Source organism: Astyanax mexicanus, chromosome 24, assembly GCF_023375975.1.
Source record: "Astyanax mexicanus isolate ESR-SI-001 chromosome 24, AstMex3_surface, whole genome shotgun sequence".
NCBI lineage: Eukaryota > Metazoa > Chordata > Actinopteri > Characiformes > Acestrorhamphidae > Astyanax > Astyanax mexicanus.
In genome coordinates this window covers 19,565,145-19,582,269 of record NC_064431.1, presented here as the reverse complement: position 1 = coordinate 19,582,269, position 17,125 = coordinate 19,565,145, and the positions used below count along the sequence as shown (strand labels likewise).

At 39.6% G+C, this 17,125-nt stretch overlaps 1 protein-coding gene across 5 annotated transcripts in view; it reads right to left on the bottom strand.

Annotated features, from left to right (window-relative positions):
- atp2b4 (ATPase plasma membrane Ca2+ transporting 4) overlaps positions 1-16,424 on the bottom strand; it is a 148,357-nt gene extending 131,933 nt beyond the window's left edge. For 2 of the 5 annotated variants that reach the window (XM_007247770.4, XM_022682692.2), the window contains exon 1: positions 15,645-16,423. The gene's annotated coding sequence lies outside the window, so the exon portion shown is untranslated. Of the gene's footprint in view, positions 1-15,644 lie in introns of all 5 variants that reach the window. The other 3 variants (XM_007247768.4, XM_007247769.4, XM_007247771.4) reach the window with 2 other exon arrangements.
- Positions 16,425-17,125: the final 701 nt, after the last annotated feature.

The following is a 17,125-nucleotide window of genomic DNA, read 5'->3' as shown; positions in this document are numbered from 1 at the left end:
TGATTAAGGTCATTCGGAAGCCATATATGACTGAACAGGACGGTTATGATTTAAATAGTCAATTAAAGAGGAGAAGAATAACATGCATGTAAACTCCTGTATTCAAAAGGGTTACGTTAGTCATAAATTGTGCCAGTACTACTGAGTACCGACAACGGTATTCACTTTCAGACAGCAATGCCAGTATCAGTTCTATTGTAAATGGAACCCAATCCTAGTATCTGATTATATGTTCCATCAGAAGTTTAAGCAAATTCTGAAGATTACAAACATGCCAAATTAAAAAGTATATAAAAGAAGCAAGATCATAACACATGCAACAAGTTAATCAGTTTCTCAAGTATTTAAGAGGCTGCATGAAGTATAACTGGTTATATATTAATAAAATAAACAGAATACACATAATCAGACTGGAGAAGATTCCACATGCAAACACAGCCACTGAAAATGTGAATCAGTCATCAGCACCAAGCTGTTTCGCTAATCTGTTTTACTGATGATTAGAACAACAAAAAGCTAAACAGATTAAAGAAAAGTGCACTCAGAGCATTAATTATGAGGATGTCAATTTGATTTCTATTTCTTATTGTTTCGCTCTTTCACCATTTGCATTTTCAAACATTTGTCTTTGGGAATGAATGTACTAGAAGGCATGAACGTCCTGTGCCAGTATTTCTTCTTTTCAGTTTTAAAGACACTTTCCAAGGTCAAGTTATTTTAGCAGAATATTTCCACCACTCAGAACCAGAACTATAACAAGACAGGTTGAAAGACACATCATAGTATAAAATATATATTTTTTTTAAATTGGCACCAGTATTGCAAAGCAAAATATCTTAATATGATGGATGCAATACAACTATCAATGCATTACTGATATTTTCTTACACCCCTATTCATTAGAGCTGTGTCTCAAGTAAACTATATCTGCTAAATGAAAAGCTAAACTAAAATAACTGAACTGACTCAACTGTAATTTGTTTATCAAAAGATGGTCCATTTCAAAATCATCAGAGCCTCCCCAATCAAAAGCAGCTGTCAAATATCGTAACCAACATTGCATCTGTGTATTCGGAAGGCACTCAATTAGCGGTAATTGAAAGTGAACACCCTATTTCATAGGATTTTTAATTAGGAGGCTGACAGTATCAGTCTAATGGGTCTTTCACACATTGAGACTAATCCTTTTAACTCCACCCCTTTCTCCTCCTCATCAATCCCATCTCTTTATCATCCTCTTTGCACTAACCAGCTCCTGCCAGCTTTCTTTCTTCAGCTTGAGTAATAATAATGCTGGGCAGTGAACACCTGAGACAGATGCATGTCCAGTCAGTGGAAGAGGTTGATGAAGTAGAGCTAATTTTCGAGGAATCGCTCAACATAAATGCTCAGAACTCGGAACAAAAACGAATGCAGGCCACGTCAGATGAGGCTTATTCTTCTTCAAACAACTAGGATCCTTCAGAGCTAGGGTTGCAACGGTATGAGATTTTCACGGTATGATAACCGTCTCAGAAAATACCGCGGTATCACGGTTATCACGGTATCACAGTTTGTTACATATATTATTAAACTGACCCTTAAAGAAATTACAACAAAGGTTTTTTGTTCAATTAACTATTTATTGTAGAAACCTGGAACAACTATATTGATAATGTCTCCTTAAAAAAAATAAACTGTACACCATTAGGTGAAGGAAACCAGGTTTTTCCACTACTCTTAAGGTCATTAAGGGTGTATAAAATTCTATATATATATATATATATATATATATATATATATATATACACACACACACACACACACACACACACACACGTGTCACACATTACATGTCCTCTAAGAAGTAAAGATCCTGTGTTTAAACTATTCAGTACAATTATTTAAGTTTAAATTATTTAATATCTGATTAACTGAGCCTGGGTCAGTGTCTGATCAACAACTGTTGTAAACGTCCGTTTTACTGCCAAGTTGGTATATAACCAGATAGAGGGGATTTATTTCTGAGTCTGGTTTTAACACATGAAAAACAGGCACGTCAGAATTTGAAAATTAACGCATGTAAATGAATGGCGTCTTTCACATCCAGTCCGGCGAGCACCTTTACACGGACACGTGAATCCATCGTAGCACGCACTTCACGCCTGTACCTGCGTGCCCAAATTTCGGATAACTCAGCGCTTTTGCGGGCGCTTACCGCATGGGTTGTGCACGACTACAAAGAGATTTTATTTATGCTCAGATTAAAATTATAACTAAACACATACTTTGAGCTGCACGGCGGGGTGGTGTTCTTGGAGATGGGAGAACAGGTTTGACGTATGTCCACCTTTAGCTGTGACTTTACGGCCACATTGATTATAAATCGGATAACCATCCTCGGGTGCGTTCGGCGGGTATCTGAAATAGTCCCACACTGCTGATTTTAGTTTAGCCTTTTTTAGGCGGACGGAGATTTGTTTAGTCTGATGCACTTTCTGCTGTTCTCACCGCTGTGTGCTGAGCAGCTGAAGCGGAGCAGAGTTGCGCATGCGCGGGTGAGTTTCTCCGCTGGCTTGCGTTTTACCGGTAATAAGCAAACACACACGGTATGATAACCATGCATTTTAATACCATGGTATACCGTGAAACCGGTTACCGCTGCAACCCTATTCAGAGCCCTCATTTGTCAGCTCACTTTAACACATCATGGCTGTCACAGAACGAGTTCCTCTGTCGAAGAACTGCCTAGTTGAAACAGTAGCTATAATTAACCCAGCAAACGCTGCTTTTGCTTTATTCTAATTGTGTGTCCCTAATACCAGGCATCTATCTATATGTTAGACACGATTGCACTGGCAGTGAAGTTTCTATTGCCCTTGAAGAACTTCCGTGGCATCTCAACTGCTGCTTATCACAGTCTGCTGACTCCAGCTAAATCAAGCGGCATGCTGTCTGTGGGTCTGATCCTCTCAGGAGAGATGAATATGCAGCAGGCTGATCCGTATGGGAGAGAGAGAGAGAGAACGAGAGAGTACCAGAAAGGAAAAGAGAGTGAGAAAAAGACAGATACACAGAGAGAGAGTGTTTGGGTGTAAGAAGGAGCTTAGGCAGCTTGATCCGGCCATCAGCTTGCGTATTGATTGCTCTACAGCCAGTCGACATGCGCATATCTTACATAGCACCTTTGGGATTTTGATTGTTAAACCTTTTAATGCAGATCTGTAGAGCACCTGGTAACAAACAATTCCACAATTACACTTCACATCATTCCTTGCATACTTATTAAACTAGGAACAGTCTCACTGGCTTAAAACAAAAATAGATTCTATATGACGACAATAATAACTATACATTATACAAATACATTTAATCTGCAAATATTTGTGGGTTGCCACATCTAATGATCGCATTGTGCGATTTTAAGTTGTACAGGTTGCTGACATGGTTGTGTAAATGTACAGTGCAGACATAAATAGTATAATATGACAGTGTTTTATCAGATTGTTATAAATTGTTTTACAATGATAGATAATACTGTAGATATAATCTGCACTTAACCTTATTAAAATTCTGTTTTAGTAGGCTTTGGTTTCAACAAGTCCAGCTAATGTTAAATAATAATAACTGTACTTTAAGTATGGTGGAGTATTAGTATTTCAGTGTTTTAAATCAGCAACTGCTTGGTGCAATATAAAATATCTGTGTTAAATATCTTGACAAACATTTTATATTGTACAAATGTCTTTAAATATAATAATACAAGCTAAAGCAGATAAACATGAACCGATTGATTCCATGCCTAATGCCAGGGTGGGCATGCTGGAAACATATATATCACCCCATGAGCGGTGTGAGCTGTGTTGGGGAGTTGGGGATGAATGTATGAAGGTGGTGGTGGAGGTGATTATCCAACATCCTGACCTTACTAATGCACACCATGTCTCTGAATTCAATCAAATCCTCACAGTTATGCTCCAGAATCCCCCAAAAACCTTCCCTGGACAGTAGACAACTATTATAACAAAAGCAGATTAAATTGATTAAGTTGATGTCCTAATACTGTTGTCCATACAGTGTTAAATATACATTTGCAACACACTAATCAACCTAGCAGTCCGCTTGAACTAAAAGAAATGAGAATTACTAGAGAATTACCTTAGGCCTTAAGATTCTTCCCAGGGTCCAGACATATAGTCTAGAACCACGCAAGATGGAAAAGACATTCTTTGTACCCATTTCATTCATTTTTCAGGTGCCTTCCTGTCATCCTGTTTGAAATTCTCATCACTATGGATACGGTGAGTAAATCGATTTGCAGTCACATTCCAGGGGCTTCTCACGGCTGATGGCCTCAGATGGCCGTCGTCTCAGACATATCACGGCCACCTGTCAGAGCTTGGTGCTTTCTTATCTTTTCAACAACAAATGTATCCCTGAAGTTAAGGATCGCGTTCACTGCACCATTCTAAAATACCATTTCCCCCTGAAGACGCTGAAGAGGACCCAATTGAGCCAAAAAACAAGTGCAACCAACCGAGGTCTTTGTGCTCCTTTCCAATACACTCCAAACTAGATCTAAAAATCCACATAAAGTGTAATTTCTTCAATTCCTTCCTATGGACTCCAGTTATCCTCCATGGCTAATACAGCCGTGCTGAAAGCTCCAGTACAGGGCACTGTGAGGGTGCCAGAACTTGTCATGGTCATTTCCACACTTTAAACCTCCCAACCTCAGGCCCATACTCCCCCTGCTTTCTCAACCTGAAGATTGCTTGACCAGCCATGCTTTTAATCCTGCCTGTCTACTATCTGAGGGCATGACTATGGATATGGCAGAAACTAAGCCCACTCTATGCAAGTGCTCTCCCAGTGCTGAAGGGCTCTCTAAACTAGATTCCTTGCCTCCATACATCTCAATCTCGGCTCTCGTCCTCAAGAATGATTCGCAAATTGATACGTGATGCAAAGCAGTTCTATTCAATGTGACAAGCAAAACCACTCTGCATCAGCCTCCCCCATTGAGGATTTAATCTACAAAGCCTTGTATTTTTCCATCTCTTCTTCTCTTCCTCCTCCTCCTCCCTTCGGATTATTGACGCCTCCGCCCACTGGAGCCCCCGTAGGACAAGGCCATCGCTGGAGGCAGCGCGTTGGACCTGTCGATTGACTCTTTCAGGAGCACTGGGAGACATCAGCGATCGTTATGTAACCGCCTTCACTGCGTGGGCCTGACGAGCAGCACAATCGCTCAAACAAAGCTTGGGTACAGCTCTGGCTAAAGGGGGCCCTTCTGTGCTGGTCTACCACCAGCTTTCCTTGCTCGGATCTTTGCCTTGACCACTGGAGGAGGAATGGCAAAGATGAAAGAAATTATAGCAATAGATAATATGCAAGCGAATGAGTGATTGTCTCCACTGGGCTGATCCACACAGACTCCCTGGCTGGTTTACACTGTTCTGTTCAATCATGAGTCAGTGTCACTCTCCACACCCCCATCCACTGTACGTCCTCTATAAAAGCCAATGTGGTATGCTCAGATTACATTCATAGTCAAAGCATGTCCTCCATGGAACCCACATATACACCCACTAATGCTCTCACACATGTTTTTACATTCAAACGGGCACATGCATACAATTCTACCGATTTCTAAATTCTAAATTCATGCAAAGCCCTCTTTTTATCCACTGGCTGCATTGCTAAAAGAGTCCATAATGGACAAGTTAAGGTGAGGGTGAAGGTGAGAGAATGAGTTAAAAGGAGACAAGAATGGTGCAAAACCCATTCTAAACTCGTTCACACCACACTGTCACACTAATGAGATGGGGCCATGCTTCTTCCACTTGCCCCCACCAAAAACAACACAAGTGTTGAAACTTGCAGTGACAGGAAGGGGCAAATACAGCATGTCTGCTTTTCCAGCCCACTGAAGGGAAGCATCTGTTACAGGAAGACCCCACACTTCATCTCCGTCAGCACCCCTGTCTCATCTGCTCCTGCCAGTGGAGTAGGCACTCCCCATCCCACCCCCCTACCAATCCCAGAACTCCTCTGGCCATGAACAGATTTCAGCCACAAGCCACAACACAGTAGCTGCCTTCCACCTTTATTTATTGACAAATGCACTGTTTGCCTCAAGCTAAGCCCCAAGGTTGGTCACTCCCAGCCTATCATGATGTGTGGACTCTACGGCTGAGCTGGTAACACGACAGCACACTAGCTCAATTAGCATAAGCACACAAACTGCGTTATTAAGGAAAGGACAGGAACACAGGCAGAGAGGCACCTGAACTCATTAATCATTACACAGCCATTCTTGACTTGGGAACAACTGTTGGCCTCTTTAGAGGTGTTAATATTCTCACTAATGGCAAACTGGAGGGCACAAAGGTGAAAGGTGACAAAACATAAGCAAGGGACTGACTCGCACACAAGCCTGGGAGCCTCTTTATATCTGGAAATGTTACTGTTTTAATAAAGATACATTGTGCAGACTGTCTCCCACTGCATAGAGTCAATACATGTTCAATCAATGTTTAGTAAGAGGATACTTTTTTCCTTTCACAATATTTCTTTTTTTATTATTTTAAAAACACCCCAACCCATTTTACGTCTACTGAGTTTGGCAATGTATAATATCAAATTTACAGAAATACAAGTCTACTTCCTTGAAATTCTATCTGATATCTAAATATCACAAGGAACGAACACTCAGAGGAACAGTTTAAAAGAGGAACCCATTCTGTTCTGGATGACAACACAGAACCTGTTATCATGTAGTTTTGGTAGTCATATGCAGATATGCAAGTATTGATCATCTATGTATTGGTAGTGATATATGATCAGCTATAACAATATTTAGCTGATCGTGTGAGGTCAGATCATATAATAGTCTGGTCTAAAAAAATCAAACATATATAATCCAGTATAGAAGTCCACTAAGAATGTGTGGAATATTTGAACAGTGCTGCATCCCCATTGCATACTTCACACAAATACTACAATGTAAATACTATATCCTAATTTCTTAGTTTTTACTTTTAGCATTTTTCAATTCTAGCCTTTTTAATTTATATTTTTTCCAACCAAACCCACAATACAACCCCCATTCCCTGTTGATGCTGCCCTTAGGATAAAATATATGTTATTGTATATATTAGCATATACAATACATATTTTTAAATATATATATATATATATATATTTTTTTTTTTAATATATATATATATATATATATATATTAGGGCTGTCCCTAACGATTATTTTTTAAACGATTATTATAACGATTATTTTTTCGATTAGTCGACTAATCTATTTATTGAGAAACATATTTAAATAATTATTATTTTACGTTTTAAAGCAAACGATAAATTACTATATTTATATATAACAACAACAACAACAACACAAGCCTACTAAACCAAACCCCACACTTATAATCACTTACATGTACAACACGTTGTTTAGATCTATAACGCTAAAAATGGATAAGCTCCCATACACCACCTCCGTGTGTTGTTTTCTGTGACCGCTAGATTTTGTGACCACTGGCAAGTAGTTCTCAGCAGACCGGTGCACTGGCCGATTCGAAACGTGTTCGTTTCTAATGTTTACCCCGACTGGCCAAAACGGTTTAGTTTAGGGCTGAGGGTAAGGTGTAGGTATAGAAAGCTTCCGTTTTGCCAATGAACGCTCATAACCGTGAGCACTGGTCACAAAATTCCGACGGTGACAGAAAACGGTGTAACACCGCAGCGCCGAAGGCGCTAGCTAAAATAACTTAAGGCAGCTAGCTTAGCTAAACACCTGAACTTATGAATAATGCTACTGTTTCTGGAAACTGCGAAATGCCATGCACAAATATAAACCAAAACTGTATAATTTCTGCCTGTGGCAGGTTTAAAACCTTTGGTAGACAGTCTTAAGTCTTTTTAAGGACACCCGCGGAGACCCTGATGTAAACGGTAACTTACTGTGTGACCCTGTTGACATAGTGCTCCTGGATGTTTGCGCTTCAAGTGCTCCTTTTGCACGTATGGCAGAGGACCACATTGTTGCCCTTTTGCGTGAAATGCTCCCAAACTTTAGATGCCCGCTGGCGTTTTTTTGTAGCTGGAGATTGCTCTCCGGAGTCCATGCTCTCTAGAGCACCGGTCCGCGGTGTCAGTTGTAAGCTCTCGCGCTAGCCGCAAAATACGCAGAAAACACTGAGGGAGCTGCAGAATTATGAATGGGACTAGAATATGAGCACGAGGAGATCAAAGAGAACCTTCACCTGTGAGTAGCTCTCACCAGAACACGCAAATCTCTCTCTCTCTCTCTGTCTCTCTCTCTCTCTCTCTCTCTCTCTCTCTCTCGCACGTGAACTCCTCCGCTTTTGACCTGCAGCACTGTGTTTAGCTGTTCTTAAAAATCATTTTAATTAAATAATAGTTCTATGCCTCTATGTTACAGTGTAATTTAACATAATTCTGATCATATTTCGCTCATTCAAACAGCCCGAAAACAGCCAGTCGGAATTTTTGGGACCGATCTAACCTCTAATGCTCTCCCCAGGCGCCGCCATGTTTACGACGCGCCGACGCACGTTATGCAAATCGATGTATTTTCGTAATCGATGACGTCGATTATGTCGACGCGTCGCCCCAGCCCTAATATATATATATATATATATATATATATATATATATATATATATATATATATACACACACACAATATTAATACAGTAACCCCCCCCCACACACACACACAAGGAGGGAACTCTGGACGATATTGGTTACCCACTCAAAATGTGTTGATAAAATAATGTGGAGCTTATCTCACCTTATCTTGTCTGAAGTGATTGTTTGTCGCTATACGCTAATCTTAGCAGTGTGGGTTTAGCAGGTTATTACACAAAATATTAATGTACAAAGCTGTTTTGTACTAATAGGAAGTGATGAACTGTTGCTATGGCTACATTCCTCACTAAGTTCTCCAACAGCCACTGTAGCTACATTTACATTGATTCCTGACATATTTTTTTATATTGTATGTATTGTGGATATTGTTGAGTTCTTCTATTGAGTTTACTCAATTCTGACACAGAATACAATGAGACAAAGACACAATGCAGAATATTACAGAAGCACTGCACAAAGATGCACTAACCTGTAAAGGGTAATGTAGCATCCAGCCCCGCCCATAACTGGTATCAGTGATTGGCTTCAAAAACACTTAGCAGTCCATCTCTAGTAATTACACAATTATGATAGCAGTAGTACAATCAATACCCATAACGATTCTACTGAAACACTTCATCCTTTTCTCTCTGTATGGTGCACAAAACACCCCACTCCCACACAGCCACTGATACAGACAGAACTTTCCCCATTTATGGACTGCAGTCACACCACAGAGATATGCTTACCAGAGCTCAAGACTGGTGCTGCCCAGGCCCTGTCTCTTTTTGGTGGAGTGGGAACACAAGACAGCACAGCACTCTCTCTTAATTAGGAAGAACAGATGCTAGCCAAGTAAACACAGCTTGATATGCTCAACAATAAATTGCATCAGTCTGCTGGAGTTTGCACCAGTGACGAAAAGTTCTTGGTTGCGCCATGTACAACCCCCTAGGATTATATAAAGTGAAAAAAATGCCGAACACACATATGCATGCACATGCGCTAAGCATACAACATGACCAGCTTTACTATATCAAAGTGCTTTAGCTGATCTGTCTAGTTTAATCAATAATAGTGACTGATCATGCTTTTTTCGCTTGTAATGTGTGACTAATATAGGTCTATCTTGACCATTCATATTCATAAATGCAAACAACTAAGCTGTACCCGTCTGTAATGGGAATCAATCTGTCCCTAAAAGACGCCCTCACAGAATCAGACTTCCCCTAATGCAAGATTATCTTGCTTGTTGTGAAGGAAATGTTTATTTTATTAATAGTTATTCATAAACAAAAACAACCACAATACAATGCATAATTTGTGATCTGTATAATGTACCCATACTGCTGCATAACGAGCAAGCAGGCAAGGTGGCGTGTATTCTGGCAAGATGTTCAAATTCAGCATAGCACCAGAGATGATGGCTGGTTTATGAGGATATTAGTTTGTTGCATGTCGCATGCACAAAAAAGTAGATACATGTCTGATCTGGGACCATATAAGTGATTTAAATACATTTTTCAAAAGAACAGATTTTATATTTTCACACAGCCATGAAAAAAAATCAAATCTGTGTCACTTTAGCTTGTTAATATAAACATAAATGCCTCTGAATCACTGAATTGGGTTGTTTCGTTTAGTCTGCACCTAACACCTAGCCATGAGTCTGCCTTTACAAACATTAGTATAAGAATAGGTGATTCACTGAATCCTAGCATTGTTATAGGATGCCACTGCTACAACAAGTGAAAATAATCAGGGGTATTATTGAAAAAGGTTGAAGTGCACAAAGAAAGGTTCACAATGGCATGGTTGAGTGAGTTTGTGTGGAAGAACTTGACCAGCCTGGACAGAGCCTTTGCTTTCAAACTCATCGAATGCCTCATATATGCTGTTCTGGATGAATGGGCAAAACTTCCCACAGACTTGTAGAAAGCTTTGATAGAAAACTATTGCAGCTGCAAGGGCACGCCAACTGCTTTTTCAAATCTATGGATTTACTCATAGAATGTAAAAAGTCATAAAAGCATCTATATGTGAAATGTGTCTGTCACAATACCTTTCTCCATACTGTGTACATCTTAAAGCAGACTAAAATCACAGAATGACACATAACGAGGGAGTGGAGTGTGGAGTGCTATGACATGGTAATAACTCAACTCCATTAAGCAAGAATCATGGCCCAGGTAAAAGGACTTAACAGCTGTTCTTATTTCATCAAGAAAATCAAAAAGGAAACAATGGATTTTTACATCCAATTTATCAAACCTGCTTATACATTATTAAAATGTATGAGTAAATACAAAGATCGGCCTTAACAATAATACCCCCTTTCTTAATATTGAGTAGGTCTCTACTTCATGCAGCACAACTGATCTGACTCCAAAAGGCATGGACTCCAATAGATCTCTGAATGTGTCCTGTGGTCTTTGGCACCAACAACTAGCCTCTTAGCAGCAGGTCTTAAAAGTTCTGTAAGTTGTCAGGTGTGGTCTCCCTTAGCATCAATAAACATTGGGATGCTTATAAGGGGTGCTTATGGCCCCTTATAACCATGATGACTGACCACTGCATACCAGAAACACCCCCTCAACACCCACCTGATGTTTTGGATGTCCTGCCAGTCATTTACCATAACATGTTGGTTCTTGTTATCTGACTGTTCAAAATTGACTGTTCACTCACTGCCTAATAAGTAGATTCAACTCCTTAACAAATGCCAATGTAGGTTAAGATAATCAGAGTTTTTCACTTCACCTGTCAGTGGTAGTAAATATATAATCTGTTTCACCCAAAACATTTCTGAACTAGCACATTCCGACTAGCACACAGACAGAGGGTAACCTTGTCTTGCACTTAATAATAAAAAGTAAGCGCCAGACCCATCACAACATTAATCAGGACAAGCAAATAAAAAATATTATTCTACGAATATAGCTGAACACTGAGGTACAATGCTCTGATTGTTCCCAGTACAAAATAAATTATATGAAAAGAACGTGTATAGTTTTAATAGGTCTAATTGTGGTAGCACTATGTAATTACCTCATTGTGATTTAACTGAATATTAATCACCCATATTTTACTTTAGTGACAACAAAACTTAGATCAGAGGACGTTTCATGTACCTGAACCTATAAAAACTCTTTAAATCGAATATTGAAGATTGAAAAAATTGAAAATTGAATATATTCAGATTTTATACAAAAAAACTTAATGGGTAACTTCACAATGCTCAACATACAAGCATTATTATTGAATTATTGTTCTTTGAACCTAGAGTTCACCCGTTCATTATTCCAAAGACTGGGCCTGAGAATGGAATAATTTAGTGCAACAGCACTTTTTCCTATCTAAAAAGGAAGTGAAATAAGCAGACTTGCACATGCAAACAGTGGCGTAAAAGTTTCCAATTTATCTGGTTTCAAAACAACAATGCTCCCAGTTTAGCAACACATGTCCCATGATGGTGAACATGAGAGTTTCACAACATACAATCCCATTTGGTAATACAAGGCTTGAGTGTGTCTTATTGCTTTCCTGGATCATGACCAGCAAATCAGGAGAAACTAAATTTAGAAAGATCCAGGAAATAAAAAAAATGCATAAATACAACTGGACAGGTCCCTGGGTTGCACAGCTGTGATATCAGTATATTAATGATGTAAAAGCAAACATTTTACAAAAGGAAAAACATAGTATTCAAAGTCATTTTTAAGAATTTAAATGTACACATTATAATGAAATTCTAACAAGATGTAAACTTGTGTGAAAAAAATGTCAAAAGTAAAAAAATGGCAAACATGGAGATACAAGGTTTTTTTGTGTGACAGCAAAGATATGACTTCACTAATGTCAATACTGAAAAACTGATATTATGATTTAAAATTATAACACTGGGCAGATACAATCAGTAAATATGTCATGGATAAGAATTGTGTTAAAAATGTTTGACTATATTTATTGTACAAGACAATGCACACCCTGCAATGTGACTACTAAACATGTGAACAATGTGATAACAAAGCTAAACATAATCTTGACCGTTGCGCTTACGTACATTTGTTTTTTAAAGCGAAATTAAGCATGCGTAGTCATGTGACCTCGCTCCATACAATCTGTGGCATTAAAACAACGTGGAGCAGAACTTCAAAAGCCAATTGCACAAATTGAGAACATTACGTACTCGTTCATCAGTAATAATCAAGGTTAAACGTTCAGTTAATCGTGATACCAATTTGACGCAAAATCACCCAGCTTTAGCCCAAGCCATATATCTCTGGGGAAAAAATTCTGGGGAAAAAAAAAACACGCACTGCAAGGAATTAAGTCGGGTGGTGTTCACTTGCTCAAGCTGTATGCATTTAGGTTGTGGTGCAAACTTGGCTCACCCACTTTCAGACTTGCTGCTTCTGAGAACCGCTTAGCACAGACCCAGCCACTGCAATTAGTGTCTGGGACGAGAAGCAGCCTGAGAGATTCTGAACCTTTTAATGATGTTGATCCCCTTCCTACACAATACATTTATCAACTAAATGCCTGTGCATTTGTGAAGATAATCTGCATATAATAAAATAATTTATTTTTTAATAGAAAACAGAGAAAGGTCTTAAACAAGATAGTTTTGTAGCGCTTAATGAAATACAAACTGCCAGAACATGAAGAAAAACAAATCCTACAATTCATCCTTGCACAGCCTCCACAACTCCAGCCTTGTACTGAGGTGATGTGTTTGCTTCTGTAAAGCAAATGTAACGTGACCTGGGCTCTAAATGCGCCGAGCCAGCAGCACACAAACCAGACACAGAAAACAGACTGGAAAAACATGAACGTGCAAACTGATTCCATGAAATAATCAAAATAATCAAAATGCAAACACCCTCTGTGTGCTTATGTGATAAACTGCAAACACTATTGATCTGGTCATAAATCTAAAAGTGTAATGACTACATATCATGATATATACAGGATTGTTGCTCATTTTTCCAAAGGGTGCCAATGGTTATAAATTCTGAAGTCCATTTTCCACATTAGAACAAGAGGTATATTCAGATTTTCCTATCCCTAGGTCACTAGTAGTTGCTGTCATATTCCACAGCTGCCTTAAACTGGCTTTTGGTCCTAGTGCTGCACAACAAATTGCATGCAGCTTCTACACATTGAAGGCATCTTACTACAAGTCTGGATGAATTGCAAGATGACTTTTAAATATGAAAAAGTCAGCTTTGCTCACGTTACCAGATCTTTACTAGTAGCCCTCTTCTGATGTCCTGGATCTCATGTTCATAGCATTGAGCAACAAATTGCAGGGCTTCCCCCCCTTCAGTGCAGCCCATCAGCAGGAGAGACGCAGCAGATTACCCCAGCAGGGCCTGACGTCACAGGCTTACCTTATGAATAAAACTCAGCCTTCTTCTTCGCAGGGGGAGCGTGTCAGTGTTGCCAGTGTTGTCAGTGTCTGATGGTGCGGTGGGAGATAAAAAAACACCCTCACCACCCCTATTCTGCCTGTGCCCTGACCTTTGTAAGCATAAGGGTTGGGCTGAGGGCGATGGGCTGTGGCTGCTACGGGCTGTGATTTCCTATCTTGCACCATCCATTCTTTAAATTCATGACTCCTTAATATGGTTTTTCAAGCATGTTTCAAACTCCAGAACGCAAGGTTTGTATAAAACTAGCATTATGCGAATCCATTATCCATTCCCACCACTCAACAAAATTCAGCAATTTTATTATTCTCATTTAGTAAAGTAAATTGTTATGTGATTATTTTGAGATACTAGCTTAAGTCATTTCAAAACACTACTTGTTGAGATGTGAAGTCATTTTCTTAGATCTTTAAGATAATTTCTTGTTATTTTGATGGTGCCAAGTCAATGCATTGTTTCAAGCTACTCTCATTGAGATACTAAGCCATGATTTTGAAGCATTAATCCATAGTCCATTAAGACATAAGAAGTCATCATTTTAAGATATCCCAATGTTTTAAAATGATTTATCATGGTCTCCTGGTTATGATATAGTAAGTCACCGAAATACTTTCTTAATATGTTGAGTTGATTCCTCTTTTTTTATTTTTTCTTATTATTTTGAGATTAATTTGAGATTCTAAGTTTTAGAATACTTAAATCTGACTAACTTGTAGCTGTACAATATTCCTTATATTTCTGTTTGTCTTACTTTATTTATTTCATAGTATATTTTAGTGCTTATAACACTGGTGCTCAGTATCTTTAGTGTGCTACCAACAAATGTTTTTGCTTGTTTGTTTTAAGATTTATCAATGTGCTATTTTCCTGTATATTGCCATCACTTTGAAACCAATAAAACATTAAATAGAAAAAAAGAAACCATTTGGTTTCAAGTCATCATTTTGTGGTACTAAGTCCTTCTTTTTTAGATAATCTGATTTACTTTATGATGTTGGAAGGAAAGGAACATCTCAAACAATCTTTTTTATCAGTGTTTTGAGTGGGTACAGGGGAATGTATAGGTTAGGATTCCCCAGGCTGGAAAAAAAGCAGCACTGGGCGTCCATTTAGGGAAGATCTGCAACAGTGTGGAAGTAGGAGGCTTTACTGGTACTTCCGCGTATATGTTAGCTGACTAACCTATCTCTCTTCACTGGGATCATGAATGTAGTCTGGCTTGATAGATAAAAATAATCAAATAAATCAGGCTCAGCTCTAAAATATTTTGCTAACAAATGTGGTGAGCCATAACCTAACCTAGCTAACAAGTTAACGTTATCTACTCGTGTCAGTAAACAGTCAATTAAGTCAAGTCGTTCGCTGGAAATTGACCAGATAAATCCAGCAACACATTCAGGCACACACTCACTTACACACACACGCACTCTCTTACACACAAACACACACACCTGTGGAAATGAAGCAGCGATGAGCAGAAAATGAGAACAAGAGACTTATAGCTAAAGCTAGCTAAATTTAAAACAAAAATAATGAATTGATAACCTAGTTAGCTTCGCTTACTAACCTTCTCCGCTGTTCTTCGGAGGTTCCTGCCCGCTCCCGGGACCTTCCTTCTCCTCCTTCTTCACCTCCTTCCCTTCCTTCCTTCCTTCGCTGCAAGAAAGTACCTCAGAGCTTACAAATCCAGACCCAGTCAGTCTCCCGTGGGGAAAAACGCGCTTTCTGCTGCCTCCTTCGAGTATCTAAGGCAGAACCACGGAGGCAAAACCGTACCGAACCGAACCGTGAGGGGAAGAAAAACGCGAAGCTAGCAGCTAAACTAGCCCTAGCTACTCAGAACGGCTCGACACCACGTAACTAACTAGCTAAAGCGAGTTTACGGCACACACCACACACTCCCCTCTCTCTCTCTCTCTCTCTCACTCCCTCTCTCACACACACACTTCCAGCGGAGAGCGCTGGCTGGCAGAATGGCGCTCTGTCCGTGTGTGTGTGTGTGGTGTGTGTACTCCGCACTGAGGGAAAGTAACTAGCTAGCTAACTTGAGTTAGCCGAACTGAGGCGAATACAGTCTCATATAAGCGCCTCGAGCTCGCGCAACAGCTTCCAACGGTTTTTCCCTCAGAGAGAAAAATTCAAATTTCAAAAAAACTAAACCGAACCCACGCGCCGCTGCGCTCGCGACCCCCTTTACACTACTATAGAGGAGAAGAGACTGAAAGAAATAGAGAGAGATGGAGGGTCGGTTATTATTTTCCCTTTCGACCTCCCTTTTCCTCCTTGCTTTCCCGGTGTTATTTTTTTCGGTTCGAAGGTAACGTTACGGTTACAGAGTGTTTACTTGGGGTGGGGTGGGGGGTTGTTTGTGTGGTGGGTGGGCTCCTTTTTCTCTTTCTCCTCCCTCGCGGAAAAAAGGGGAGAAAAGTGAGGGAGCTAGAGCTAGGGAAGTGCTGCAGGAAAATTGCAGCCTCGCCTCGCCTCGGAAAAAGAAAACGACACGCCTGGAAATCGAAAGAGAGAGAGAGAGAGGGTGAGAGATAGCTGAAGCGAGCTACTGAGGGGAGGGCCTGGGTGGGAGTTCACCACGCGCGGAGAGGGAGGGACTTTCGGGGGCTTCCAGCTTTTGGAAGGGGGAGTGATTCAGGCTATATGCTGGTTCATTACTTTGAGATAGTATCTCATTCTTTTTTAAGCATTAAATTCTAAGTAGTGATTTGGGATACTCATTTTCTCATTAATATTTGATTTAGAGATCTCATTTTGATATATGGCATTTTTTTAAACTCTAAGCCATTAGTATGGGAAACTAAGTACAGTTTTTTTTAGATAATACAGGTTGAGATTATTACAAAAGTTATTAATTCATTGTTTTAATATCTCATTTGAAGATATTAAGTAATTGGGCCCTATTGTGCAAGGCGCTTTCCATCTTCATCTTCAATGTTCGTTGCCATCTTACACCCCGTCAACAGTCTATTTTCACGCCTTGTGCTCACACTGTTAAAATAGCGCCAGAGTGTAGGAATATATATATCACACCATTGG